This window comes from Henckelia pumila, chromosome 4, assembly GCF_033568475.1.
Source record: "Henckelia pumila isolate YLH828 chromosome 4, ASM3356847v2, whole genome shotgun sequence".
Lineage (NCBI taxonomy): Eukaryota > Viridiplantae > Streptophyta > Magnoliopsida > Lamiales > Gesneriaceae > Henckelia > Henckelia pumila.
The window spans coordinates 207,013,448-207,023,879 of record NC_133123.1 but is presented as its reverse complement, the minus strand read 5'-3'; the positions used below and the strand labels follow the sequence as shown (position 1 = coordinate 207,023,879).

Below are 10,432 nucleotides of genomic sequence, written 5' to 3'. Positions count from 1 at the left end.
TTCTCCCGAGGACAGGGAGGTTAGGTGATGACCAAGGCTGGATAGCAGGGTTGACCACTAGGTTTTGCTTACCTGCTATTTGACTTTAATTCCGCAGTTACTCTGATTAAGATTATTTTATTGATTAATTGCATGCTTAAGTTCTGATTAGTAGGTTATCACGGCGCGGGTCACTACAGCGCATCAACTCGAGGCACTGGACAATAAAGCAAGATATCATAATATTTTTAATGTAGGCCAGGACTGGGAAATTACCATTGCATATCAAGTCAAACGAAACTCGAGAGGTAACATGACCCATGTTGCTGAATTTGTGGAATGACAGTTGGAAGGAACTGCCAGGTTAAAAGGAATAAAGGAAAGCATAAACAAGGACTCTTGCAATCAAACAAAACAAGCTCAAAAGTTCTCAATTTTACGACTACTTCATCTAAAGAATCACCAGAGTAAAACTTTGTTGTTACAATATTTAGGTAGTGTTTGGGAGAACTTTTAGGAAGTACTTCAAAAATTTTTCTTTACAAAATTTTGAAATTTTGTGAATTTTTGTGAAGGAAAGGTTGAGAAATGTTTCCTACAAGTTATCTCAAATACTACCTTAATAAACTTGAATTCATTCACTAGAGGTCTGATCTAGCGCACCAAGCGGTTTGCAAATGAGAGGTAAAGTAAAGCACGGTACTGGATTCATTCAAACTACAAAAATAAATATCAAATAAGTTAAATTAAGCTTTAATTGTGTGGAAGTAAGTACAATCTAGTCCTTAATGTCCTTTTTGTTGAGGTACTTTGGCCGTCTTATGTTGTTGTAGCTGTCTTTAATGAGTGTGTTCCCCGCGAGTCATAACACTGGGACATGGAGCAACTTGTAGGAGGAAACCAGTAGATGGCTGGATTGTGGGCTTCTTTTGCAATCAATCAAATCCCATTTCTAGTCCCTCATTAGTTTGTATCAATCAATCTTTCACTTTCCAATCCCATATCTATTTGAGTGCTCCATACTAAAATGCACACTCCCACCATCATGTATTCATCATGAATGATACAGATCATTCTACCATGTTTTTATCTTGGAACAAAATAGACCGTTGAATTTGAAACAAACATTTGAAAAAGCTATCCATCATGTGACCCACTTATTTCTGGACATATATATCAAACATGAGTAAAGCACCTTGTATTAACAACAAAAACTAATCTTTTATATCCAAAATATGAGAATAAAATATATACTTCCAGATATATGGCTTCCAGATGGCGGAACTCACATATTTTAGTGCATCCAATAATGTGTTTATATTGAAGTTCTTATCATGCTTCAATATGAACTAAAATCGCAGAACGATATAATCCAAATGAGTTTCCAAGCCTCTCTCCACGCATAAGCACCAAAGCTGAAAGGAAACAGGTACACTCCCAAAGAATGAAGCTGAAGGCAAAGAAAGATGATCCTCAGGTTGAGAGTTGCGAAAATTTATATTTTGAGGTTGGCAATTTCATTCTTTGTTGTGCCTAACCATATCTTGAAACACTTAAACCTTGAGTGTTCAAGCAAATGAAACATGGAAGATTAACCAAAAGCCTCAACGTGGAAATGTGTTGGCACCGCAAAAACAGGGAGCGTGATTCAGAAAAACACAATACATGGCGGGACGATTTTCGTGGTGCCTTAAAAAATGATGGTATAATTCCACAACAATTTCATAAAAGTGGAATACGTGTTTCACGTATAACTTCCAAAAGTCCTCGTACCCCGACCTTAAAAGCAATGTCACAAAATTCAATCTAAACAACAGATCAGTGTAGATTCAAGAAATAATGTGCTTGAAAAGTTAATTTATCAAGGTTTTTAGGTGTTTCTTCAAAAAAAAAAAAAAAAGCCACTGCTCCTTTGCCAGAAGGTTCATCATCCAATGAGTGAGGTCGGAATCGAAACCACTAAAACTTACACAAGGAAAACAATGTGCATGATACTTGACGGCTCAACGCCATGCTTCCATAATCGGCTGTGCTCAAACCTACCAAGAGTCTCATTTGGTATCCTTTATGGATACCTTTTCATGCTTTAGGACACGAATTCAACATCACAATATCAAAAACAACCAGGAAACAAAAATGCAAATACACAATTTGTTCAATATGCACACAAGATGGTTATACATTATTGCGTTTGAACCAAATCTTGATTTGTAATCAACAACCAAACCTTAAAGATCATTTTTTATAAACCTGATTATTCAAGCAGCATTCATAAACAATCTGCGCACTCAACAGATCAACAACAGCAGAACCTACTGATTTAAAAACAGTGATCTCATCCAAATCCATCCTCCCACGTTTCTCCCCTTTGATCAACTCCACCAAATCCCCCACTATCTCATCCTTCATTATCACCCCTCTCTCCAATGCACCGACTAATTCCCCGGCCTCCACAACCGCCGCCTCATTATCAATATATATCCTACCCCTCCTCAATGCCTCATCATCGCACTCCCTCATTGACCGAGTAAACGACCCCACCAAATCTAAATGTGCCCCTGCCTTCAAATCCAACCCCTTTACCAGTGGTGTTTCTGAATTCGTAGCACAAGAGATGATGTCCCCCAGTTTCACCGTTTCTTCCAAACACCCATTACTCTCAAAACAGACCCCTTGAAATCTATCACCCTCTTTCGTCAATTCATCAACCAAAGTGCTTGCCTTTTCAAGAGTTCTATTCCACACCACAACTCTTTTCAAACTTGGCCTCATAATCAAATGTGCCTTGATCAAATGTGGAGCTAAAGAACCAGCTCCGATCATCACAAGAGTTTCGACGTCGTCTCTCGACAAGTAAAACGAAGCCAAGGCAGAAACACAGGCGGTGCGGAAGGGTGTGAGCCCGGTGGCATCCATGGATACCAAGGGCTGGCCTGTGAGAGAGTTAAAGAGAACATAAACTGCTTGTACACCAGGCAAGTTGAGTGTCGAGTTGTTGGGGAAGTAGGTGACAAGCTTGACACCCATATAGGGCAGAGATGGTGAATTGCACCAAGAAGGCATGAGGAGGAGGGAGGACGAAGGGCTTGTTTGATGGGTGTGGCGGAGAGGGGAGTTGATGGTGGCGGAGTGGGATGGTAGGGTGGATTGGAGGTGGCGTATGAGGGATTTATGGGTGATGAGAGTTGAGTGCGGTGGTGGAGAGGAAGACTGGCGGCGGTGTGGTGGCGACGTTGACTTGATCTTCTTTGGTCGTTGCCATAATCGGATTCTGGAATTTGAGGTGTACACTAGCATAAACAATGACCTTCACGTTAATTGAACAAGTTTCAAAATAATGATATTTCCGCAATAAACTGCTTCATTAACTTATAATCACTTAATTGTCGATATAAAAAACAATTAATTTCATAGCTCGATTGAAACACCCAAGTAACATATAATTATGACTAGCAACTTTGGTATGCGTGTACACAAAATATAAAATATGAACTATTTTTTTAATAAATAAATATAATTCTATAATTATTTATAATTGTGACGGAATAAATTCAAACATTCTTTCACTAAATTAAAAAAATATTAAAATAAATAAATTAAAAAAAGTAAATCAAATTTGAATTAAAAAAACTAAAAAACACAACAAATTAAGGGTATATTTGAAATATTAAAAAAAGGCTCACCAAAAATAGTTATTATTAGTCTCTCTCCCTTTATTAATAGTATAGATTAATAGTATAGATATGACTCATCTTTTAATACAAAAATTGGTTAAACTTTAAAAAAATTCCAAACAATAAAAACTGTGCAGACACCTAACACGTTCATGTTGCTAATTTTACTTCAAACTTACAGTTTAAACCCCAACATTTTTGAATGGATAAAAATTATTAGTGAAGTGCAACATGCAAACCTCGTGAACAGATTAATACATTAGAATTTGTTAATTTTAAAATTTTCACAAAAATTTATTAGTGAATGAAGAAAACTGACCGGGCAGGCGCTCCAAATTTTGGTCAAACAAATCTTCCACAATTGCTAATGTTGTCGAACGTAGGCTAATTCTGTTTGGGATGCACTGTCTTCAGCAACCATCCACCAGTTTTCATCATCTTCAAATGCTTCGTCCTGTTAAACACCGACGAAGCGGGATGCCACTTCATATAAATGTATGATACAAAATAAAGAAGATATGGAAAACTACTCGAAACTAATAAGGCGTCCATTAATACAGATGAGTGACGTTAGTCTGCCTGTTGCATCTTTTGTTGGATCAAATATTTGTTGTGCATCATTGTGTATATAGTTTTAGAAATTGGAGGTTCCAAGTTTTACAAAATGTCAAGTTCCTGTGTAAGGGCTCTCGAGTTGAGAAGATCTTTGGCGATTTGAAACAGTGTTTTCATGCTACACGTTACATGACAAACACTTTGGCAGAGCCAAGGGAACAAGAAAACATCTTGGCATGCATGCAAGACACAAGCCAAATATCTAATCGGTATAGCAACTAATCTTGCGGTAAACGCAATTTGTGTGCAGCAAGTAAGCAACTGTCACATTTGGAGAATCTACTGAATATGGCTGGAACAGATTCGTAGGAGTTGGAAAGAAAGATTAATGAATCAGAACAGCATAGTCCGTATACGAAAGAAATATGCAAAAGCAACTTCGGGTTAGAAAACTTGGTAAATCGAGTGAGACTAACCACCCGAGTAAGGTCCAGTGCTTTCTGAAGATTTTCGACCTGGTCAGCAACTTTGGTGACTTCATGCCACCACTCTTCTTTCTCACAGTTACCTGTGTTACTTTCACCACCGGATGAACTGGCATGTCCATGATCATTACTGTCTCTAGCATGATCGAAAGTAAAGGAAGGATCTGGACAAAGATCATCAGGGATTGGACGCAAAGGAGATCGATAACCTAGAAAATTCAACCAGCCAAATAAACCCTTTTGAAGAATATTGAAATGTTTTCAAATATGGGAGGAGAAATGTTAGCAGTGCTTACCTCTGCAATCAGGATCATGGCACTTTTGATAATAAACAGCCCTTTTGATATCAATAACATAAATAACTGAAACAAAAAGATCTTACGTGTTAATCCACATCAGTTTATGATTATCTAAAAAAAAATGTATTCTCTGTTCCTGAATAAATAACGACGATGAGAAAAAAATTTGAAATATGAATAACTGAAACCAGACCCGAGAGATCCAATAATCAAGTAAAGGAAAGGAATGTGTGTCAACTGATCCGTAAATTCATCATTATGAATGATCCTAAGCTACCCCTTGAATCGCCAAAGATCCTTTTTTCAACTATATCAATAAACCAATGGACAACCACGGATGTCATCTTGTTTACAATTGCTATCTAATTAAGTTTAGCTACAGGAGAGCAATATATGAAACACAAGATTCATGAAGGATAATAATCGATAGAGTTCAGAAATAGATACCATGATTGCTTTTATGCTCTCGGCCAATTCGTTCACAATATCGATTTCTAGACATGCTATAAACCAGCAATCCACATTCTGAGAGCCAGTACCAGCTACGAATTTTTCCTGGCACCAGTTCAGCTGTGAATGAGAATTTGTTTTCAAGGCAGAAAGACCAAGGGCACCGAACTCTTCATAATATACGATAACAACTCAAACAAAAAGAAATGTGCCTAGTTCCTTCACACAAAAAAATGTTTGGACCATCTTACCACCTGATACGTTTCCGTGAGAAGCGATGGTTTCAACAAAATCATCCAAAGCTGGAAATGGAGATTTCCCCATTAAATAAGTCATTGAAGCATAACTTGTAAAAACATTTGTGTCAAACTTTCTAGGAAAGCCGGAAAGTTTTTGGGTATTACTGGTATTCTGCAACAAATAATTTAAAGATTTTCAATAATTGGAAGCATTAACTGTGTAAGCGAGAGTGCATTGGTGACTGTGGCAGTAGAATTTACAAGGAAAAGGGTGTAGATAGGTTAAGATACCTCAGTGTCAAAGTGCAATTCCTTCACACAGTCTAAATCCATTTTGCAAATCAAAAGCTTCTCACAGTCGGAGTCCATGTTGCAAATCAAGGATGCCATGAAAACTTCTTCATCGTTCTGACACATATTTTGATAAGATCATATCAGATACAATGGCAACTTTGAGAATTAAAAGGGAACTGTCGATGTAATTGAATGGATTATGGCAGATTACGAATCAAGTTTTGAAATTTATTTCCATTTATGAAAATTTCCAGACATTAGTCTATAGTATACGAGCATCCTGACACAAGCAATAGGATCAGATGAGAGCTCCGTAAAATTCTAAAGGAGGTTCATGATTGAGATCACGGTATCAGCGGGATCACGTAATCACTTGATTCATGTTTAGCAATGAGATTTAATATGCGTGTCTACAAAAATAAATGAGAAAAAATAATGAGTAGTGATCCATGGTTTTAATTGAAAAACTTTAACTGAAAGACTCTGGGATAACTTCCTGCACTCCTCCGACCATAGCAAAAGGAAAAGAACAGAAAAACTCTGCTTAATCACCTTATGACACAACTTACTAAAGAATTGCATGGTTCAGTTCTTAATTCTTATATATTGTTATTGACTCCACGGTTATTCTCAAACCACTATTTTAGAATACAATGTCTGTTGACCTTCAGTTCCAATTATCTGCGTATGTCATTATTCAATGAACATAGAAGGTGCTGCAGTAAAGTAATATTAGCCAATTCTCGTTTGACAAGAGATGCAGCTAAGACTTTGAAATACATAGTGAGCTATAGAAGTTGGGTAAAAACACTGCTCACCATATCCTTACATTTAAAGCGTCCACTAGCAAGAAGAACTGATTTCTTCCCCGCTTTAGATGATAAGTACAGTCGAAAGCAACGATTCCTAGAATAGACGGCAGTATCCACAAAAGGCTGGTGTTGACTATCAGAACTCGAATCCTTGGATACAAACAGTTTCTGAAAATTTTCATCCCTTTCTTTGTAACTGTAAATGCGTGAACAAATCTGGCCATAACACATGAAAAGATGCAGCTTTCACATCATTCTCTAGTAAATATATATCAAGTGAAAAACATATATTAAGATACCTACATTTTAAAACACCACACGAGATGCACATGTTTGATCTTTATCTTTAAGCATAACAATTTATTGCAAGAAAAAGGTTGTAAATGTATGCAGAACAAGAAAATTCTCACTCTTTCCTTAAACATGTAAATGAGCAGATGGTGTGGCTATCAATTTATATCGGGGTACCAAAATGCTCTTATGTGGTTTAAATACCTCAGCTACAAATGCACCAACATGTGAGTTGTCTTTGAAAGCAGTCTTCGGCAAGCGGATTATTAAATGTCGAGAGAACTTTTCTGCCAATAATAAGACAGAGAGAGCATATGAGCATGTAAAAAAAGCAGGCAAATTTTCATTCCTATAGGCCCTCTCCTGCAGATCCTCTATGTCTGTATAAAATAATAACAATGTTCAGGCTCGTGCCTTAAGTTTAATAAAAAAAGAAATGAATCATTCTAAAGATGCCAAGTGTGATACCTCGCAAGCATCTTACCTTCAGTAGATGAATCAAGCTCTACCACCATATCATGGTTTCCTTGAAAAGAATACTTCTCCAGTAGCGCATCAAAGGTGACAATTAGCAGGAGATCTACCATCTCATCTCCATTTCTACCAGCATTCTCTCTCTTATTGAACTCCAAATCAAAATATAAATGGCACGGTAGTCCCTAAATATATGACAATAGTCAGCAAGACAGCTTTAAGTGCCCCATCTCCATCCAGGAAAAACAAGGGTGAAGGTGCACTTATAATAGTTTTTCCACCAAAAAAAATAAGTCTGATCAGTGGAACCAATTGAGCTTAGCTCCAAAAAAGCGTGAAGGATGAAGTTATTACCTCTTGAATTACTTCATAATGATGTCGAAATTGAGAAATCATACCTTTATACCTACAAAGATCGAAACAAACAACCGATAACACAATTCAGATGCAAGAGGCACGAGCAATTACGATTTCATATACAAACATGGACGGAAATGAGATCTGTTTGAATATAGATTCATTCAGGAAGGAAAATTTATGAAAAACACTACTGGCATTTTCATTCTCAAAAAAATGAGCACAAATTTAGACAGAATAGTTCCAAATCCTGCATTGTGCTATAAAACTAAACAGAGTAAGCAACTTCTTTGCACTTTCTCCATCTCCCAACTCCAAATCAAACAAAAGTTAAAAAGATACAACAGATATGCAAACACTTGCCTTTGCCAAAACTCCTTATATTTCGAAACAAGGAACCTTCTCACACCATTCACGTGATCCTGGTAACTAAATACTCGAGCATCTGCATGCTGTTTCGCCAATTTTATTGCTTCTTCTGTCTTGGAAATGTTTTCCATATCTCCACCCTGAAACAAACTCATTCAATCATCCAAAAATGATAGTATCAATTTCCACAAAACTGAACTTATCTTTCTACCTCAATTTATTTTGTTCAGCGAGATCAGCACGAATCTCATGCAGCAATCGCAACAAGCGAGCCGGCCTTTTCGGAGGGACTGCGTGCGGGGAGCCGTAAAACACAACTGGAGAGAATTGTTTACTAATGTTTCTCGACTCTGCACATATTTTCGCCGTTTGAGTGTCAGTACATGGGGATGCTTCTTGTCGTGGTGAAACCTGTTGCTTTAATTTTCGTTTCTCTTTCCTTCTTTCTCTGATAGCAGACTCTGAAACACAGAACAATGGACCTGTAAATTTGAATGAATTCTTACATAATCAACGAAAATGGGGGAAAATGTAGAGAGAAAAGGTACGAGGAGGAGTGATTCCACATTTGAAGCATTGGAACAACCGATCGACGTCGTCCATATAGTCTTTTGGTATCCGGCGGAGCGGCTAGGGTCCACGGCGGCACGCGGAGGTGGTTTTGTGCGCTGACGATTTCCAGGTTGTAGGCTCGGGCGGGAGTTTGATTTTGGGATAGAGCGTGCAATTGAAATTTTGAAGCACCGCGGCTACTTCCCTTCCACACTATGAAATGATATACTTACAAAATAATATTTGTTAAACAGTTAACCTCTAGATGACTAAAGGAAGTGTCCAAGAGATTTTATACAATAAGTTTTCGGCTTATTTCCCAAAATTTTGAAATTTAAAATGTTGTTTAGTTTTTTTTCATAAAATTTTGAAATTTTGTGAAAGAAAAGTTGAGAAGTGCTTTCTACTCTACCAAACACTACATAAATCCAAATCTTAAAATTTTATTTAAAAAAAACACAATTTTTATAAATTTCACAATCCTAAACCCAAAATACAACTTTTTATGATCCCACTAATCATTTTTATACAACATCCTACAATTTTTATTTATTATCTATATTTATAATCTTAATTTTTATAATATAATAAATATATTTATTTTAAATTTTAATTATGTAAATTAATTTGATTAATAATTTTTTAATATTTTTATTTAATTAATTAATCTTTAATAAAAAATTAATAAATAATATTAAATTATTGTATGTATAAAATTAATAATTCCATATCTGAAAAAAAAATTAAATTTTATTTTATTTTATTGATATGTAATTATAATCGTATACAAAATTAAAATTTAAGGCATTATAATGATTTAATAAAATAAAACACAACATAATTAAAACATTCATAATCTTTTACAATTTATTAAGGGTGAGCATACTATAATAACTAATTGGTGTCTTGGTTTTTTTTTAAAAATATCTAAACTATCATCACTCCACTTCTCTACATTTTTACGTTCTTTATTTCTCACACAAATCTCAAACACATTCATTCTTCTTTCTTTTATATCACACACATTGTGTGTTCTTATTTGCTAGTTAATAATAAAGTTTGAATCGATTAATCCCATCCGTAGACAACTAATAAAAACCAACATAAATTTAAAAAAAAAAAGCACACACATAAACGTATACAAGTAACAAAGACCAAGATAAATTTAAAAAATATAAACGTACACAACCGAGAAATTGCATGATAATAATTTATTTCTCACTAATCGCCTCTGTACCGTGCCCAGATGTGTTCAACCAAGTCGGCTCGAAGTTAGTAATGTGCTTCTATGTCACGTAGATCGCTATAATTCTGGAGATATTCTCGGAATTCTTGGGTAGAGCCCATGACAATTCGTGCTAGTGGACGAGGGTCTTGATCCAATCAGTTGACTGATTCATCTCCCTCGTCCTCAATAATCATGTTGTGCAAAATAATGCACGTATACATGATATGTTTTATATCATTCTTTTAATAAGGTCGTGCAGGACCTCTAACTATTGCCCAACGAGCGTGGAGCACTCCAAATTCCCACCCCACGTCCTTTCTTGCAAATTCTTTGTCTTTCCTTCAATTTCTTCCTCTTGAGGTCCTCAGAGCACA

General features: G+C 36.1%; 2 pseudogenes; both read right to left on the bottom strand.

The window, feature by feature from the left end:
- Window positions 1-1,121: 1,121 nt before the first annotated feature.
- On the bottom strand, window positions 1,122-3,241 carry LOC140864137 (protein SAR DEFICIENT 4-like; annotated as a pseudogene).
- A 7-nt stretch (window positions 3,242-3,248) lies between these two features.
- LOC140864136 (uncharacterized) lies at window positions 3,249-8,896 on the bottom strand (annotated as a pseudogene).
- Between the last annotated feature and the right edge of the window lie 1,536 nt (window positions 8,897-10,432).